The following is a 14,797-nucleotide window of genomic DNA, read 5'->3' as shown; positions in this document are numbered from 1 at the left end:
AATATTTTTGAACAAATTTTTTAAAATATAATTAGACTCGTAAAGTATTTTATTAAAAATAATATTTAACAACACTAAATTGATATCAAAACTACATTATTCAACACTGAAAGTAAACAAGAAAATTGCTCTCTCTCTCTCTCTCTCTCTCTCTCTCTGTGGACCAGATTCTTTAAAAAAGATATAGTTCCTTTTAGCCTAATCCGATCTCGAATACCGATCGCAACCGTTATCAGTCATTAATCTGTTCGCGCAGCGCACGGCGCGGCATAGCGAGTGTCACGGAGACATTTTTTTCACGTCTCGCTTGTTGCCGATCGCCGTTCGATCCTCGATCGATCGGTCCAACCGCTACGGACTCGGCAAAATCCCGTTACAACCCCTCGCACGCGATCCCATCACATTTTCCCTTCCGCGATTCGAAAACGTGCGGCTGATACATGTCTGCGTGATGCTTGTGCGTGCACGACTCATGTTAGCTCGGAGTAATTCGCATCCGACAATGAGAACAATATGTCACGATCGTTTAACTTACCGCGACCGCATACATAATTCGTTGTTTGCGCTGAATCATAATAATTGCCCTTTCGTCGAAAGAGTGATTATACTAATTATACGCCGTCGCGGCAATCGTATGACTAAAGACGAAGCATTTTACGCGTGCGAACGCGGTTAAAGTTCATGTTGTACGATGATTAACTCGGATCGGCTGTTCCTTGCGGTAAAAAACTGTATAATTTTATTTTACGCTAACTAGCAAAACATAACGGAAGAAAGCATTTAATAACTAAAGCTGTAATCTTGAGAATAATTTTTGTGCAATTTAATTAAGAAAATTGTCAAAAATTAATGAGAGGGATTTCGCTACCTTTTACATCCCACCCTCATTATGTATTATAGCGGGTGATTGCCCGTAATTTCCTGAATTCACTTAACCAATAACATCTCAAAGCGTCTAGCGGAGTCATAGCTGCTCCTCAACGCGGAAGGGTTCAGCCTCAAAGGGCAAATCGATCTCGCCGCAAAGCCGATAATCCGGCATCCTACCCCTCAAAGTAAACGAACATCACATACAGGCGCCTTCCCAAGCACGATTCGACCCTTCTTCCCCTCTTTCCGTGCACCCCTCTTCGTGTGCTCCTACCCCGCGGAGATCTCCCGTGACCTCGCGTTTATGCGAACCAGCCCTTCACCTCCCCCGCAGCCACCAAGTTTCCCCTGATCGAGTGCGACCGCCATTACGTTATACCTGGTCTCACACTCGTCGCATAAGAGAACCTCGATACTCGGGTTAATATCAGTGCAGCTGCAGCTGCATCGCTGTACTACCGTGCGCGCCAAGATGCAGGCCTAGGGGGGTCAGCAGGCGGGAGGGGAGATGCCAAGATGTCGTGGAGGAGGGGTCTACGACATTGCCTACCGTCTGGTTTCCCCGGTTCTTGCCGCCTGTTTACAATCCTGGAAGACCGAGCCTGGTACACACCGCTGATACCGCCAGGTATGGTAACCGTCGCCGGTTTGGTACTTGACGCGGTTTACAACGGACCGCCGGGTGCACCGACGAGATGCCTCGGCGAGGTTCAGGGCACTAAAAGGGTTTGCCTACGAAGAGTATCGGCTAGCTACCAGTTCACCGGCGAAGCGAAGAATAAGAACGTACCGTGGGTTTAAGGTTACGGGTGATGATGCCTCGATTATTCGCACGAGCTTCTAATCTCAGTATGATTTAATGGGAATTTTCTTTCAAGCAAGTTATAACGCTCGTTATATTGTCCGGTGAATAGATTGTTAAATACATACTGCATTATTTACTATTAATTATCTGCTATTATTAGAAAAACATGGTGCACGTTCTGAAATTATAGGATCTTGGGTTCAATAGGTCGTAGTAGGAGTACCCTTCAGTTGGAAATCTAAATCTGTACACAAACTTCTTTCTTGAGTACTTGAAAACCTGTAACTCATATTCTTCAAAGTAGAATAAAAGCGCGATCAATTTCCAATTGGCTATGGACAAGAACATGGCTATTTGAAATAAGTGAGAGAGTGTCAGAGATCAATTTCAGGTACGAGAGCTATCTCGATATTTCGGAAGGGTGTACGGGACGCATCGAGGATGACTTCGTATGCAAGCAAAGTAGCCTAGAGGTGTGTGGAGATTTCGGGACCGATAAAAAAAGAGGGGAATACTGAACGGGTGGAGAAAAAGGTGGTTCGCATAGGAACGTGGTAAGAATCGTGTGACCTTCGATCTCGAAGGAAACCTCCGGTTCTCCATATCCGACGAATGATGTCGTTCGTTAGCTTGTACCATCGGCCAGCGGCTCTCAACCCGCTCTATCTGGAATTCCAGGAGGAGCGGCCGCATTACGATGATATCAATACTCGCGAGAGATACACTCGCGAGGGAGGAGCGCGCCATATCTCTCGCGATACCATTGTGGCGTACCAGCATCTACTCTACGAGTACACTATCGGCTAAAAGTTTCCAAGGGATCGCTTGAGAAGGTTGCGATTTAAAGCTCGGATTCTCTAAACATGAAAAATTAATCACTGAATTAATCGGAATGTTCGTTCCGGATTTCAAATTCGATAAATATCGTAAAGTATCAGTTGCCACTTCGTGTTGTATCACCAGCCGAGCGTTGTACACCAATGTAAATTTCACATTCGAGCTTATTGATATTTTCCGGGCATTACATTTCTTATTCTTGTAACCGTTAAGTGTGTCGAAGTGTGAAGAACACTACGTCACGGTCGAGCAATATGCTGAATATATCTAGCACGCGAGCGTTATTTACACCGCTACCATAATCCTCAGCGATTAGGCGCGCTTATCTGCGACGAAGCAGAAAATCCATCGAGTTGCCTTAAATGGCGATTCCGAAACCTGCGTTGAAATATAAACATCGTTCCTCGTGAAATAAGAGCTTTCCCACACACCGGACGAACGCGTCCAATACGCGATAGGCTCGTTTCTTTCAGCTCCCGTATCGCTACTGCACCCTCCTCGCCGGAGGAGATAAAACCGCCGCGCCGTGCCGGAATTCCATGTCACGTCTGCGTCGTGCGTTTTGAAATTCGAAGCAGGTTTTGGCTCCTTCCAGGAGTCACGTTGAGCCAGAAGCAGAGCCGCGGCCACTTTCTTCGCGGTATTGTTGCTTTCATCGACTTCCTTTCTTCCCCCGCGTTATGATGTAATTCGCCACGCGTCTCCGAGATTCTCGGACGCGCAGGATATCCACACCGCGTCTCTCGTCGCCTTGAACTTAAGACACCGTGTATACCGATAGATCTCACGCGTGTACAAGCCTCATACGAGGTCTCGCGCTTCCAACAAGTGTGCACGATTACGTCAGTGGCGTAGAAAAGTGCCGTTGCTTCATTTGCGCTGTATTACGTCTCAGGATGCGATGTGGTTGTAAAAGTTTATTAATTGAATTGGCTATTAAAATTATTAACACTGATCTGAAATTATCATGTAATACTCGAAATTCAAATTAATTATTAATGGAATTATTCGAGTAATTTGTAATTTAATATTTATACGTTTAATAAATTACACACATAAAGATAAAAAGAGCAAAAAGCAATCATGTTAATAACAAAAAAATTCTAAGTTTTAAGTGTTCAAAGGTTTTTTTTTATTGATATAAAATCACACTTTGCTCTTTTTATTTTTACGCAAATTTTGTTTGTGTAAAAAATTTTCAATTCTGCAAAACCAATTCCAAGATATTTTTAAAAAATATCTTGGAATCGTCTTTGTAAAAAGTCATAAAGATGAATTAATCGTTAATTTGTCCTTATAATTTTTTAAATACGAAAATATATGCGCCTGCAAACTACATTTTTTAGGAGAATATCCTTTGGTATTTCTGTGATGCGCGGTTTCTACAATTTACACAGATATATGGGACAATTTAATGCCAAACAGGCTATAATAGAGGGATTTTCCTGAGCAAAATACTCTCGATGGTTTGTCAATACCTTCTGAAAGGTAACAATCGAATAAAAATCAGACGATTCTGATGGGGCTTTGAACCTGGGTCTCCGGCACAAAAAGTAAACTCACTATGCCACGATCGCTACTTATATTTATCACTGCAATTATATTTCTTAACATAATCCTATTTTTGTTATTACAAGAAAATTGTGTATACTGAACTAGTTTCTTTAAATAAGCCTGCCTTATTTCTCAAAACTAAATTAAATTGCACTATATATATGTAAATACTGATGAAAATGTCATCTGCTTAGATATTTGAAAGAATAAATATCTCTAGGTTGTGCATTTATTAATTCTTTTCTATATATAAAATTTTTCAAAGCCAATTAAAATTTAAAACAAGGATTGTCAAGACGATTGCCAGTCATCGTGGAAAATAACAGAAATAGGTACCCTTAATGATAATTATTATTGGTAATATTAATTACATTTAAACAAATTTAATAATATTCTTCTCTTATTTTTCAGAGAATCAGAACCTTCAGAGACTTTCGGCTAATCCATTGAACTGGACTGTCGATGAAGTAATAAACTACATTGTTATTATGGACCCAGACTTGGGTCGGGATATGCATTCATTTAAAAAACACAGAATTAATGGCAAGAGTCTATTTTATCTTAATACCGATATAATAACAAAAAATATGGAATTAAGATGTGGCCCAGCCGTAAAACTTAATAACAAAGTAATACAATTGTAACTAATTTCTCCGTCACATTTTTTATTTTTTAAATCAATCTGTTTATAAATATAGAATAATCGATCTAACCTCAGATGCAGATACAAACAATATTAAAGGAACAAAAAAAGCATCATCCAAAGTAACAGAAAGAATAGGTGCTTTTAATGATAATTATTAATGGTATTATTAATTATATTTAAACGGATTTAATAATATTAATACTTCTTATTTTACAAAGAATCAGAACCTTCAAGAACTTTCGAATCCATTAAACTGGACGGTCAACGATGTAATAAACTTCATTGTTAGTACGGACCCAGATTTAAGTCAAAAGATGTACTTGTTTAGAAAACACCGAATTGATGGCAAGGCTCTGCTTTTATTGAGTACTACAATAATGACAAGGAATATGAAGTTAAAATGTGGCCCATCTTTAAAAATAAATTTTATGATGAAACGTTTAAAAAGAGAGAGCGAACTTTATAATGATTATGAAGACTAGAACCAGGAAATCGATTTCCATGGTTTTGAGTGAGACGAAAATCTGTTAGAAATGTAGTACCAAATAGTGGGGAAATAACAGAAATAGGTACTCTTAATGATAATTATTATTGGTATTATTAATTACATTTAAACGAATTTAATGATATTCTTCTCTTATTTTTCAGAGAATCAGAACCTTCAGAGACTTTCGGCTAATCCATTAAACTGGACTGTCGATGAAGTAATAAACTACATTGTTATTATGGACCCAGATATGGGTCGGGATATGCATTTATTTAAAAAACACAGAATTAATGGCAAGAGTCTATTTTATCTTAATACCGATATAATGACAAAAAATATGGAATTAAGATGTGGCCCAGCCGTAAAACTTAATAACAAAGTAATACAATTGTAACTAATTTCTCCGTCACATTTTTTATTTTTTAAATCAATCTGTTCATAAATATAGAATAATTGATCTAACCTCAGATGCAGATATAAACAATATTGAAGGAACAAAAAAAGCATCATCCAAAGTAACAAAAAGAATAGGTGCTTTTAATGATAATTATTAATGGTATTATTAATTATATTTAAACGGATTGAATAATATTAGTACTTTTTATTTTACAGAGAATCAGAACCGTTCGAATCCATTAAACTGGACAGTCAACGACGTGATAAACTTTATTAGTACGGATAATACGGACCCAGAGTTAAGTCAGGAGATATACCTATTTAGAAAACACCGTATTGATGGAAAGGCTCTACTTCTATTAAATTTTAAAATAATGACAAAAACTATGAAACTAAAATATGGCCCGAGCTTAAAAATAAATTTGATGATAAACAATTTAAAAAGAGAAAGCGGACTTTATGATTATGGAGACTAGAACCAAGAGATTTCCATGGTTTTGAGTGAGACGAAAATCTGTTAGAAATGTAGTACCAAATAGTGGGGAAATAACAGAAATAGGTACTCTTAATGATAATTATTATTGGTATTATTAATTACATTTAAACGAATTTAATGATATTCTTCTCTTATTTTTTAGAGAATCAGAACCTTCAGAGACTTTCGGCTAATCCATTGAACTGGACTGTCGATAAAGTAATAAACTACATTGTTATTATGGACCCAGATATGGGTCGGGATATGCATTTATTTAAAAAACACAGAATTAATGGCAAGAGTCTATTTTATCTTAATACCGATATAATGACAAAAAATATGGAATTAAGATGTGGCCCAGCCGTAAAACTTAATAACAAAGTAATACAATTGTAACTAATTTCTCCGTCACATTTTTTATTTTTTAAATCAATCTGTTCATAAATATAGAATAATTGATCTAACCTCAGATGCAGATATAAACAATATTGAAGGAACAAAAAAAGCATCATCCAAAGTAACAAAAAGAATAGGTGCTTTTAATGATAATTATTAATGGTATTATTAATTATATTTAAACGGATTTAATAATATTAGTACTTTTTATTTTACAGAGAATCAGAACCGTTCGAATCCATTAAACTGGACAGTCAACGACGTGATAAACTTTATTAGTACGGATAATACGGACCCAGAGTTAAGTCAGGAGATATACCTATTTAGAAAACACCGTATTGATGGAAAGGCTCTACTTCTATTAAATTTTAAAATAATGACAAAAACTATGAAACTAAAATATGGCCCGAGCTTAAAAATAAATTTGATGATAAACAATTTAAAAAGAGAAAGCGGACTTTATGATTATGGAGACTAGAACCAAGAGATTTCCATGGTTTTGAGTGAGACGAAAATCTGTTAGAAATGTAGTACCAAATAGTGGGGAAATAACAGAAATAGGTACTCTTAATGATAATTATTATTGGTATTATTAATTACATTTAAACGAATTTAATGATATTCTTCTCTTATTTTTCAGAGAATCAGAACCTTCAGAGACTTTCGGCTAATCCATTGAACTGGACTGTCGATGAAGTAATAAACTACATTGTTATTATGGACCCAGATTTGGGTCGGGATATGCATTTATTTAAAAAACACAGAATTAATGGCAAGAGTCTATTTTATCTTAATACCGATATAATGACAAAAAATATGGAATTAAGATGTGGCCCAGCCGTAAAACTTAATAACAAAGTAATACAATTGTAACTAATTTCTCCGTCACATTTTTTATTTTTTAAATCAATCTGTTCATAAATATAGAATAATTGATCTAACCTCAGATGCAGATATAAACAATATTAAAGGAACAAAAAAAGCATCATCCAAAGTAACAAAAAGAATAGGTGCTTTTAATGATAATTATTAATGGTATTATTAATTATATTTAAACGGATTTAATAATATTAGTACTTTTTATTTTACAGAGAATCAGAACCGTTCGAATCCATTAAACTGGACAGTCAACGACGTGATAAACTTTATTAGTACGGATAATACGGACCCAGAGTTAAGTCAGGAGATATACCTATTTAGAAAACACCGTATTGATGGAAAGGCTCTACTTCTATTAAATTTTAAAATAATGACAAAAACTATGAAACTAAAATATGGCCCGAGCTTAAAAATAAATTTGATGATAAACAATTTAAAAAGAGAAAGCGGACTTTATGATTATGGAGACTAGAACCAAGAGATTTCCATGGTTTTGAGTGAGACGAAAATCTGTTAGAAATGTAGTACCAAATAGTGGGGAGATAACAGAAATAGGTACTCTTAATGATAATTATTATTGGTATTATTAATTACATTTAAACGAATTTAATGATATTCTTCTCTTATTTTTCAGAGAATCAGAACCTTCAGAGACTTTCGGCTAATCCATTGAACTGGACTGTCGATAAAGTAATAAACTACATTGTTATTATGGACCCAGATATGGGTCGGGATATGCATTTATTTAAAAAACACAGAATTAATGGCAAGAGTCTATTTTATCTTAATACCGATATAATGACAAAAAATATGGAATTAAGATGTGGCCCAGCCGTAAAACTTAATAACAAAGTAATACAATTGTAACTAATTTCTCCGTCACATTTTTTATTTTTTAAATCAATCTGTTCATAAATATAGAATAATTGATCTAACCTCAGATGCAGATATAAACAATATTGAAGGAACAAAAAAAGCATCATCCAAAGTAACAAAAAGAATAGGTGCTTTTAATGATAATTATTAATGGTATTATTAATTATATTTAAACGGATTTAATAATATTAGTACTTTTTATTTTACAGAGAATCAGAACCGTTCGAATCCATTAAACTGGACAGTCAACGACGTGATAAACTTTATTAGTACGGATAATACGGACCCAGAGTTAAATCAGGAGATATACCTATTTAGAAAACACCGTATTGATGGAAAGGCTCTACTTCTATTAAATTTTAAAATAATGACAAAAACTATGAAACTAAAATATGGCCCAAGCTTAAAAATAAATTTGATGATAAACAATTTAAAAAGAGAAAGCGGACTTTATGATTATGGAGACTAGAACCAAGAGATTTCCATGGTTTTGAGTGAGACGAAAATCTGTTAGAAATGTAGTACCAAATAGTGGGGAAATAACAGAAATAGGTACTCTTAATGATAATTATTATTGGTATTATTAATTACATTTAAACGAATTTAATGATATTCTTCTCTTATTTTTCAGAGAATCAGAACCTTCAGAGACTTTCGGCTAATCCATTGAACTGGACTGTCGATGAAGTAATAAACTACATTGTTATTATGGACCCAGATTTGGGTCGGGATATGCATTTATTTAAAAAACACAGAATTAATGGCAAGAGTCTATTTTATCTTAATACCGATATAATGACAAAAAATATGGAATTAAGATGTGGCCCAGCCGTAAAAATTAATAACAAAGTAATACAATTGTAACTAATTTCTCCGTCACATTTTTTATTTTTTAAATCAATCTGTTCATAAATATAGAATAATTGATCTAACCTCAGATGCAAATATAAACAATATTGAAGGAACAAAAAAAGCATCATCCAAAGTAACAAATAGAATAGGTGCTTTTAATGATAATTATTAATGGTATTATTAATTATATTTAAACGGATTTAATAATATTAGTACTTTTTATTTTACAGAGAATCAGAACCGTTCGAATCCATTAAACTGGACAGTCAACGACGTGATAAACTTTATTAGTACGGATAATACGGACCCAGAGTTAAGTCAGGAGATATACCTATTTAGAAACCACCGTATTGATGGAAAGGCTCTACTTTTATTAAATTACTAAAATAATGACAAGAACTATGAAATTAAAATAGTGGCCCAAGTTTAAAAATAAATTTGATGATAAACAGTTTAAAAAGAGAGAGCGGACTTTAATGATTATGGAGACTAGAACCAGACATCGATTTCCATGGTTTTGAGTGAGACGAAAATCTGTTAGAAATGTAGTACCAAATAGTGGGGAAATAACAGAAATAGGTACTCTTAATGATAATTATTATTGGTATTATTAATTACATTTAAACGAATTTAATGATATTCTTCTCTTATTTTTCAGAGAATCAGAACCTTCAGAGACTTTCGGCTAATCCATTGAACTGGACTGTCGATGAAGTAATAAACTACATTGTTATTATGGACCCAGATTTGGGTCGGGATATGCATTTATTTAAAAAACACAGAATTAATGGCAAGAGTCTATTTTATCTTAATACCGATATAATGACAAAAAATATGGAATTAAGATGTGGCCCAGCCGTAAAAATTAATAACAAAGTAATACAATTGTAACTAATTTCTCCGTCACATTTTTTATTTTTTAAATCAATCTGTTCATAAATATAGAATAATTGATCTAACCTCAGATGCAAATATAAACAATATTGAAGGAACAAAAAAAGCATCATCCAAAGTAACAAATAGAATAGGTGCTTTTAATGATAATTATTAATGGTATTATTAATTATATTTAAACGGATTTAATAATATTAGTACTTTTTATTTTACAGAGAATCAGAACCGTTCGAATCCATTAAACTGGACAGTCAACGACGTGATAAACTTTATTAGTACGGATAATACGGACCCAGAGTTAAGTCAGGAGATATACCTATTTAGAAACCACCGTATTGATGGAAAGGCTCTACTTTTATTAAATACTAAAATAATGACAAGAAATATGAAATTAAAATGTGGCCCAAGTTTAAAAATAAATTTTATGATGAAACGTTTAAAAAGAGAGAGCGGACTTTACAATGATTATGAAGACTAGAACCAGGACATCGATTTCCATGGTTTTGAGTGAGACGAAAATCTGTTAGAAATGTAGTACCAAATAGTGGGGAAATAACAGAAATAGGTACTCTTAATGATAATTATTATTGGTATTATTAATTACATTTAAACGAATTTAATGATATTCTTCTCTTATTTTTCAGAGAATCAGAACCTTCAGAGACTTTCGGCTAATCCATTGAACTGGACTGTCGATGAAGTAATAAACTACATTGTTATTATGGACCCAGATTTGGGTCGGGATATGCATTTATTTAAAAAACACAGAATTAATGGCAAGAGTCTATTTTATCTTAATACCGATATAATGACAAAAAATATGGAATTAAGATGTGGCCCAGCCGTAAAACTTAATAACAAAGTAATACAATTGTAACTAATTTCTCCGTCACATTTTTTATTTTTTAAATCAATCTGTTCATAAATATAGAATAATTGATCTAACCTCAGATGCAGATATAAACAATATTGAAGGAACAAAAAAAGCATCATCCAAAGTAACAAATAGAATAGGTGCTTTTAATGATAATTATTAATGGTATTATTAATTATATTTAAACGGATTTAATAATATTAGTACTTTTTATTTTACAGAGAATCAGAACCGTTCGAATCCATTAAACTGGACAGTCAACGACGTGATAAACTTTATTAGTACGGATAATACGGACCCAGAGTTAAGTCAGGAGATATACCTATTTAGAAAACACCGTATTGATGGAAAGGCTCTACTTCTATTAAATTTTAAAATAATGACAAAAACTATGAAACTAAAATATGGCCCGAGCTTAAAAATAAATTTGATGATAAACAATTTAAAAAGAGAAAGCGGACTTTATGATTATGGAGACTAGAACCAAGAGATTTCCATGGTTTTGAGTGAGACGAAAATCTGTTAGAAATGTAGTACCAAATAGTGGGGAAATAACAGAAATAGGTACTCTTAATGATAATTATTATTGGTATTATTAATTACATTTAAACGAATTTAATGATATTCTTCTCTTATTTTTTAGAGAATCAGAACCTTCAGAGACTTTCGGCTAATCCATTGAACTGGACTGTCGATAAAGTAATAAACTACATTGTTATTATGGACCCAGATATGGGTCGGGATATGCATTTATTTAAAAAACACAGAATTAATGGCAAGAGTCTATTTTATCTTAATACCGATATAATGACAAAAAATATGGAATTAAGATGTGGCCCAGCCGTAAAACTTAATAACAAAGTAATACAATTGTAACTAATTTCTCCGTCACATTTTTTATTTTTTAAATCAATCTGTTCATAAATATAGAATAATTGATCTAACCTCAGATGCAGATATAAACAATATTGAAGGAACAAAAAAAGCATCATCCAAAGTAACAAAAAGAATAGGTGCTTTTAATGATAATTATTAATGGTATTATTAATTATATTTAAACGGATTTAATAATATTAGTACTTTTTATTTTACAGAGAATCAGAACCGTTCGAATCCATTAAACTGGACAGTCAACGACGTGATAAACTTTATTAGTACGGATAATACGGACCCAGAGTTAAGTCAGGAGATATACCTATTTAGAAAACACCGTATTGATGGAAAGGCTCTACTTCTATTAAATTTTAAAATAATGACAAAAACTATGAAACTAAAATATGGCCCGAGCTTAAAAATAAATTTGATGATAAACAATTTAAAAAGAGAAAGCGGACTTTATGATTATGGAGACTAGAACCAAGAGATTTCCATGGTTTTGAGTGAGACGAAAATCTGTTAGAAATGTAGTACCAAATAGTGGGGAAATAACAGAAATAGGTACTCTTAATGATAATTATTATTGGTATTATTAATTACATTTAAACGAATTTAATGATATTCTTCTCTTATTTTTCAGAGAATCAGAACCTTCAGAGACTTTCGGCTAATCCATTGAACTGGACTGTCGATGAAGTAATAAACTACATTGTTATTATGGACCCAGATTTGGGTCGGGATATGCATTTATTTAAAAAACACAGAATTAATGGCAAGAGTCTATTTTATCTTAATACCGATATAATGACAAAAAATATGGAATTAAGATGTGGCCCAGCCGTAAAACTTAATAACAAAGTAATACAATTGTAACTAATTTCTCCGTCACATTTTTTATTTTTTAAATCAATCTGTTCATAAATATAGAATAATTGATCTAACCTCAGATGCAGATATAAACAATATTAAAGGAACAAAAAAAGCATCATCCAAAGTAACAAAAAGAATAGGTGCTTTTAATGATAATTATTAATGGTATTATTAATTATATTTAAACGGATTTAATAATATTAGTACTTTTTATTTTACAGAGAATTAGAACCGTTCGAATCCATTAAACTGGACAGTCAACGACGTGATAAACTTTATTAGTACGGATAATACGGACCCAGAGTTAAGTCAGGAGATATACCTATTTAGAAAACACCGTATTGATGGAAAGGCTCTACTTCTATTAAATTTTAAAATAATGACAAAAACTATGAAACTAAAATATGGCCCGAGCTTAAAAATAAATTTGATGATAAACAATTTAAAAAGAGAAAGCGGACTTTATGATTATGGAGACTAGAACCAAGAGATTTCCATGGTTTTGAGTGAGACGAAAATCTGTTAGAAATGTAGTACCAAATAGTGGGGAGATAACAGAAATAGGTACTCTTAATGATAATTATTATTGGTATTATTAATTACATTTAAACGAATTTAATGATATTCTTCTCTTATTTTTCAGAGAATCAGAACCTTCAGAGACTTTCGGCTAATCCATTGAACTGGACTGTCGATAAAGTAATAAACTACATTGTTATTATGGACCCAGATATGGGTCGGGATATGCATTTATTTAAAAAACACAGAATTAATGGCAAGAGTCTATTTTATCTTAATACCGATATAATGACAAAAAATATGGAATTAAGATGTGGCCCAGCCGTAAAACTTAATAACAAAGTAATACAATTGTAACTAATTTCTCCGTCACATTTTTTATTTTTTAAATCAATCTGTTCATAAATATAGAATAATTGATCTAACCTCAGATGCAGATATAAACAATATTGAAGGAACAAAAAAAGCATCATCCAAAGTAACAAAAAGAATAGGTGCTTTTAATGATAATTATTAATGGTATTATTAATTATATTTAAACGGATTTAATAATATTAGTACTTTTTATTTTACAGAGAATCAGAACCGTTCGAATCCATTAAACTGGACAGTCAACGACGTGATAAACTTTATTAGTACGGATAATACGGACCCAGAGTTAAGTCAGGAGATATACCTATTTAGAAAACACCGTATTGATGGAAAGGCTCTACTTCTATTAAATTTTAAAATAATGACAAAAACTATGAAACTAAAATATGGCCCGAGCTTAAAAATAAATTTGATGATAAACAATTTAAAAAGAGAAAGCGGACTTTATGATTATGGAGACTAGAACCAAGAGATTTCCATGGTTTTGAGTGAGACGAAAATCTGTTAGAAATGTAGTACCAAATAGTGGGGAAATAACAGAAATAGGTACTCTTAATGATAATTATTATTGGTATTATTAATTACATTTAAACGAATTTAATGATATTCTTCTCTTATTTTTCAGAGAATCAGAACCTTCAGAGACTTTCGGCTAATCCATTGAACTGGACTGTCGATGAAGTAATAAACTACATTGTTATTATGGACCCAGATTTGGGTCGGGATATGCATTTATTTAAAAAACACAGAATTAATGGCAAGAGTCTATTTTATCTTAATACCGATATAATGACAAAAAATATGGAATTAAGATGTGGCCCAGCCGTAAAACTTAATAACAAAGTAATACAATTGTAACTAATTTCTCCGTCACATTTTTTATTTTTTAAATCAATCTGTTCATAAATATAGAATAATTGATCTAACCTCAGATGCAGATATAAACAATATTGAAGGAACAAAAAAAGCATCATCCAAAGTAACAAATAGAATAGGTGCTTTTAATGATAATTATTAATGGTATTATTAATTATATTTAAACGGATTTAATAATATTAGTACTTTTTATTTTACAGAGAATCAGAACCGTTCGAATCCATTAAACTGGACAGTCAACGACGTGATAAACTTTATTAGTACGGATAATACGGACCCAGAGTTAAGTCAGGAGATATACCTATTTAGAAAACACCGTATTGATGGAAAGGCTCTACTTCTATTAAATTCTAAAATAATGACAAGAAACTATGAAACTAAAATATGGCCCAAGCTTAAAAATAAATTTGATGATGAAACAATTTAAAAAGAGAAGCGGACTT

The 14,797-nt window shown here is 32.8% G+C and overlaps 1 protein-coding gene and 2 long non-coding RNA genes across 30 annotated transcripts in view; 2 read left to right on the top strand and 1 right to left on the bottom strand.

The window, feature by feature from the left end:
• Nucleotides 1-14,797, bottom strand: part of LOC105839835 (tensin-3) — a 210,080-nt gene that overhangs the window by 112,969 nt on the left and 82,314 nt on the right. The gene's annotated exons all lie outside the window — the stretch shown is intronic.
• On the top strand, nucleotides 4,405-9,446 carry LOC118645114. The gene is made up of 3 exons (XR_004962893.1): nucleotides 4,405-5,578; nucleotides 5,668-5,730; nucleotides 5,812-9,446. It is a non-coding gene; the product is annotated as an uncharacterized LOC118645114 (long non-coding RNA).
• On the top strand, nucleotides 9,572-14,774 carry LOC118645113. 23 transcript variants are annotated; one of them, XR_004962890.1, is made up of 4 exons: nucleotides 9,578-11,702; nucleotides 11,792-11,854; nucleotides 11,936-12,727; nucleotides 12,809-14,774. It is a non-coding gene; the product is annotated as an uncharacterized LOC118645113 (long non-coding RNA). The 23 variants fall into 23 exon arrangements; XR_004962889.1 differs by having other exon boundaries at nucleotides 9,578-12,727; nucleotides 12,809-13,448; nucleotides 13,538-13,600; nucleotides 13,682-14,774; XR_004962885.1 differs by having other exon boundaries at nucleotides 9,572-9,652; nucleotides 9,732-12,727.

The sequence above is a fragment of the Monomorium pharaonis genome, chromosome 4 (assembly GCF_013373865.1).
Source record: "Monomorium pharaonis isolate MP-MQ-018 chromosome 4, ASM1337386v2, whole genome shotgun sequence".
Lineage (NCBI taxonomy): Eukaryota > Metazoa > Arthropoda > Insecta > Hymenoptera > Formicidae > Monomorium > Monomorium pharaonis.
This window is presented reverse-complemented; position numbering and strand designations above follow the sequence as displayed.